Raw genomic sequence first — 6,300 nt, 5'->3', positions numbered from 1 at the left:
TTGGTGGCCTTTGGACCAGCCTCTGTCTGTAAGGGACTCAGGAGCTTCTCTGCCTCCATGTTACTGGCAAAGTTAGTGTCCCAGCTTGTTCTCTCTGGGGAGCTGAGGATTTAATTCTCTGGAGAAAGCAAAAAAGAAACGCTTTTTTACATGGGGCTTATACCACCCTGTAAACCCTCTACTGTCTTCTCCTGCTCTATCATCCCAGACATTCTTTGGCAGGGACATTTTTTGGTTTCTGACCCTGTTTTGAGCAGCAGGTTGCACTACAGGCCTCCTGTGGTCCCTTCAGCCTAAATAATCCTAAAATTATCCCAAATTATCCTAAAAGCCTATGATCTCAAGCCCCATTTCAAGCACAGAACAAATGTCTTTGGGACAGGAGTCACTTGTGCTTTATGGACCATCTAAAAGAAGGCAGGTGAACACCTCCTCCTTCTTCCTTGTTGACTGTAAGAGCAGCCTGGGAGGCACTGCCTCAGGCATAGCTACATTACCCCTGAAGTTCTTTGCATCCACCTTTAACCAGATACAAGTCCATTGCCTGGATCCTCTCAGTGGTGAGGGGAGGAATGCAGGCTTTTCTGCAGGGTGAGGTCTCTACCTCTGTAGTTGCACCTCTAGGTAGATGGTGCCATCCTGCCCTTTCTTTCTTACATGAAGCTCAGGCTGGATGGGGATGTGAATGTGGAGGTTGGATGTCACTGCAGTGACCATGAGATGGTGCAGAGGTAGGAGGAATAACAGAATCACTACCCTGGGCTGCAGCAGAGAGGATTTCATCTTGTTCAGGATGTGCTTGTCAGGATCCCACAGGTGACTGCCCTGGAGGGCAGAGGAGCCAAGGAACCCTCTTGGATCTTCAGGGACAATGTCGTCAAAGCACAGGAACACTCTAGTCTGCAGGAAAGTCCATCAGGTCCTGGCCTGAGGCTGCCACAGAAGAGCAGGGACTTTGTGATGTAGGACTTGAAAAGGCAGAAGGAAGTGCACAGAGGGTTGGAAGGGGAATGGGCTACCCAGGAAGAAGACACAGACATTGCATGTGGTGGAAGGGATGGAGTTAGGCAAGCCAAAGTTAAGTTGCAGCTGGAGCTGGAGGTGGAGTTAGGAAAGGATGGGACGTGCAAACAGAAGGGCTTCTATAAGTACATGGGCAGGACAAGGAAGGCAGCCAGACAAGGAAAATGTGGTCTCCCTGCTCAGTGGGGCAGGGGACCTAGTGACAAAGACAGGGGAAAGGCTGAGGAGCTCATTGCCTCTATTACCTTGTCTTTTACTGGTATTGTCTACTGCCAGGCCTCCCTGGCCTCCGAGTCCTTTGGCAGCATCCGTGTTAGCAAAGCCTCACCCATGGCAGAGGACGGAGCAGCTGGGGAGGACTTTTGCCCAGTGGGCACACACAAGTCCATGGGACCAGACAGCAAGCACCCCAGGGTGCAGGGAGAGGTGTCCGGAGTCATTGCAATGCTGCTCCCAATTGTCTATGAAATTTCAGGGTGATCAGGGAAGTTCCTGATGACTGGGAAAAGGCAGACATCGTACCCATTTTCCAGAAGGGCAAGAGGGAGGATCTGGGCAACGACAGGCTGGTCATCTTCATCTCAGTCCCTGGGAAGGTGATGGAGCAAATCCTCCTGGAAACCATCTCCAAGCCTATGAAGGACAAGGCCTGGAAGAGGCAGCATGGGTTGACCAAGGGGAAATGGAAACCATGCCTGACCAACCCGATTACCTTCTGCCATCAGATGAATGGCTTTGTGCACAAGGGGAAAGCAGGGGGTTTTGTGAACCTTCCCTTCATCAAGGCCTTTCACACAGTCCCCCAGAGTCTCCTTAGAGGCAAATTGTGGAGACCTGCCCGGGATCAATGGACCATAAGGAAGATGTGGGATTGTCTGGACCATCAGGCTGAAATGCTGTGATCAGTGGTACAAGTTCCAAGTGGCAGCTGGTTACTAGTGGCATCCATCAGTGATCACCATGTGGGGCAGGACTGTTTAACATCTTGATGAATGGCCTGCACAGTGGATGGAGCGCACTCTCAGCACCTTTGTGGCCAATGCATGACTGGGGGGAGCCCCTTGGCAACCTCATCTAGTTCCCTCTGCATTGATTGGGGGAGTTGGGACTAGGTGATGTCCAGAGGTCTCGTCCACTGTGATTCAGTGAATGGTCCCCTGGAGAGTTCTGTAAAGAGAGAAGAGGCCGAGGAAGAAGAAAGGAGAGAGAGGCAGAAGAAGAGATCTGAAACATGTCCATTTAAATAGTTCCTCAGAACAAAGTTTCTCCATTCCTCCACTGCTACTCCAGAGTATAGCCAGCAAATGTATTTTGATGAATAATGTATATATATGTATGTACACTTGCATGGACAGGCTAATTACTGTAGTACATGAACATGGTGCTGCCAATGAATAAGAATGAAAAAAAATATTTGGCAATGTTAAAAACTGTGTGAAGTTTTGGAAAAGAGGATTTTTGTCAATTGTTGCACTGAGTTATTTGTTGAGAAGATTTCAACTTAGGACTAGAATCCACTTTTGGGGCTTGATTCATTGGACCACACAGAGAGGCTGTTGCTGCCTGAGATGTCCTGGGGTAGCTGTGTTCCCATGTGGTGCTGGAAATTTTGGAGGTGTTTCCTATGGGACTTTAGCTTGTCATTAGGAAATGTATCTCAAAACAACTCAATTGAGGGAACTTATTTACCTCCATTGACTAGAAAGGGAAGTCCAGACAACTGGCTTAGGCAGAGACATCTGCACTGACGGGGTCGGGCATGGGGTGAGATCAGCCTCCTCCCTGTTGTTCCCTAAAATGAAGTTGCACTTCATTGACTGTGGAAGGAATGAAAAGGGAGTGTGGCTAGATGTTTTAGAGATTCCTTTAAAAGGTCACAGTAACACAGGTATGTTGAGATTTTGCAGATTTGGCCATCCAAAAATAGATGAAGCTGGTCACGCTGCTTTCCTCACCAGTCGAGAGAGCCCAACACCTCAGAGTGCGACATGCTCTGTGCAAAGAGTGAAGAGTGGCACGGACAGCCGTGGGCAGGGGGTGGTTTTCTGAGCACTGGGCTCTGTGAGAGACACAAAAATATCTTGTTTAATGGTGCAGGCCTGATTATACAGAAATGTTTAGAAAATGATTTTAAAATTGAAAGTAGAAAGAAATTAAGACAAAGATTTAAAGCAAAGAAATGCTTTGTGATACTTTCCAGGTTTTCACTTTTTTGTGCTCTTATTGTCTTTCTTGATTTGTTCTGTTTCAGTCTACTAGTCTTCTGGGGAGATTATGCATTATCGTTCTGTGTGAAAAGGAAAGAGATTTTTTCAGAACTGGGGTGGGATGCAGTCACAGGATCATGGTGGCTGGTGCCACTACAGGTGCCCTGGTCCCCTCTGCCCAACCTCCCTCTGTGGCTCTGAGGGGCTCTGGTCTCCCGCAGGTCCCCTGTGAGAGCTGCCAGGCCCAGGCAGGTGCCTCAAAGACACCGGGGCCTCTCAGAGTGCCACTGAATGTTTATGGTTAGAAACCTGAGCTCTGCCTGGAAAGGTGAAGAACTGTTCTCAACATTAAAAAAATAAATAAATGAGAAGATTTACATCAGCTGAAATGACTGAATAATGTTAATAAAATGTCAGTGTTTTCCCATGACGACATAATGGAAATTTGGAGGAAGGGCATGAATCTCAGGAGAAGAACTGTTGATCTGCCCCTTAACTTGTGTTACCACTGCTCTGTCTGTGATGCTGTGGTTTTAACCTCACTAATCTTTCACCTATTTCCATATGCCCTGATTAAACTGATCATTTCTAAAGTCAACTGTTTGTCAGACTATCTGGGCATATGCACTTTCCATAGTTTCCCAGTCTTCCTCCTCCCCTTACTCTTTATCGTTCAGATACCTCCCAACTCTCCAGTTGCTGCTTTAAGCTTCAGGGAGTCTGAAGCTTGCCTTGTCTTTCAGGAGTCTAATTGTCTCTTCAATCAACTCCTTCATTGTGTGTCTATCCAGCCTTTCCTATCTATTTGTGAAGAACAGTTCAAGGAAGGTTTTTCCTTGTAGACCATGGACCTCACTGGAGGCACCTTGGACTTGACATACAGTTGAGGAGTGTATTTTATTTCTTAGGACACTGGATCAAGTTTATTTGTGTTTGATCGCAGTTAAGACAAATCCTTCTGTGCCTGCTTGCAGCTAGTTGTCTAAGGAAAGCAGGTGGGTATTGGTGCACATGAGCTGTAACATTCAGCTGCAGCCTTGAGTGGCAAAAGGTTCGATTTGAACAAGTTTGATCTAAGTCCCCAGTGCCTAATGAGGGAACTGGCAGGGCTGGGGAGGTGGGGAGGAAGGTTGTCCATGGATGTCTGTCTGCAAGGAAGCTGAGTTCTGACATGTCCAGACTTCATTAGGAGACACTCTGGATCAATATCAGTTGGAGAAGGTGGATATCACTCTAGATTGTAAGCTGAAAAATAAGGAAATCTTTAAAAGCAGAAATCCCTCTTTTTTTTTTTTTTTGATGCTCATTGAAATCCTCCTCTTGTAAATACACTCCTGAAACCTCTCCAATTAGCCACAGCAGAAGAATTGAAAAGCTGAAGAAAATTATGGGGAGAGGCATGGCTCCTTAGGGGGTTTTGCATCTTAATGACCCCTCGGGTGTCTTTGGTGCTGAGTCCATGAACCTCCGATGCTGAGAGGAGACTGAAGCAACCTCTCAAGAAGTTTACATCAGAAGCAAATCCCCAAGTTTCTTGGAGCGTTAATGGGTTCCACAGAGGGCCATTACCAAGAACGGCTCCCCAGGGGCTGATTAGAGCAGAAAATTGTAGGCCCTGATTGCAGGTAGGCAAAGGCAATGTGAGGGTGGCTGTGATGCCAAGTCAGCCTTGATGTGTGTTATCAAGCAGAATGGCCAAGACCCACAGCCAGCCCCTGCGTGGGGAGATCCTCTCCTCACACTTTGCTCAGGGCTCTTCCTGGGGGCAGTGTCAGGGTGGGGGGGAGCACAATGCCTAATGCAGGACAACAATATGGCACCTCCTGGTCTCCCTGAAGGTGAGGAGGCAGCAAGGCCACAGTGCTGTAAGGAAACGTCATCTTCTCATAGGCCTCATTGCCAGAGACACTAGCCATAGGAAGGGGAACAAAGACCTCAGTTCTTTTGGAGGCTTTCAGCCTTAGCATTGCCCTCGGTTATCTCCACCACAGGCTGTCCTATGCTGTCACAAACCTGCTTCTATTTCCCTGCAGCCCGTAGACATCCAGCCTGCTTCCCCACCTTGCTCTTACCCTGGGATCTTTCTGCCTCAAGTGATGTCCATCTGTCCTAGCTGGCTGCTCCTTGAATCACAAAGTCAGGGGCTGATCACGGAGTCCCTCTAGGTTTCCTGTTACACCACAGCACTACCCTACGAGTGACATTCTTGTTACCTGAAGTGCAGTCTGAACCTCTCAACATGCACTTTGTGGCTCTTTCCCCTTCTCATGGTTTTTCCCACTACCAAGAAAAGCTCCATCATCTCTGAAAGCACCCTGTCACAGGCAGTCACAGGTGACTACTGTATTGGCCTTAGCCCCCACTTCAGCAGGCTAAAGCAGCCCAGGTCCCTCAGCCTCTCCATACAGGCCATGTGCTTCAGGTCCCCAGCCCCATCTTGGCAGACCTCCTCTGCACCCTCTCCAGTTGCTCCCCATTCCTCCAGCATTTGGCAGCCCACACTGGGACACACTAATCCACACATGTGGCCACAGCAGTGCTGAGTGGAGGGGGATAAGAACTGCCCTTGCCTGGGTGGCCATGCTCTTCCTAATGCAGTCCTGTATGCAGCTGGCCTCCTTTGTGGTGAGCATGCACCACTGGCTCATATGGCACCCCTCATAACATCCAGGGCCTTCTCCTCGGGGTCACTCCTCTGCCGGTCAGGTCTCTGCCTGTCCTGATGCACAGGTTGTTCTGTCCCGCTGAGGAGCCTTTCAAAGAGGACAGGATGTGGAGTATACCCCTGCATACCCCACCTTTCCTGGCTTCCTGGTCAAGCATGACCCATTCATGAAAAAACTCTGAGCTTGATCATCCAACCAGCTTTCTGCCCATCTGGATGTCTCCTGGACATCCACTACTCTCTTCTCCTCCAAATGTACATGTCTTTTATCACAGAAAGCAATCAGGTGTGTCAGGAATGATTCACCTTCAGTAAATCCATGCTGATTTTTACCAAGAACATTCTTCATGATGTGCCCAGAAAGGTGGTGTAAGAGGCCTGGCTCCATGGCACTCTCCTCACCAA

This window comes from Apteryx mantelli, unplaced genomic scaffold, assembly GCF_036417845.1.
Source record: "Apteryx mantelli isolate bAptMan1 unplaced genomic scaffold, bAptMan1.hap1 HAP1_SCAFFOLD_20, whole genome shotgun sequence".
Taxonomy (NCBI): Eukaryota; Metazoa; Chordata; class Aves; order Apterygiformes; family Apterygidae; genus Apteryx; species Apteryx mantelli.
The sequence above is the reverse complement of the archived record's forward strand: the minus strand, read 5'-3'. Positions refer to the sequence as shown.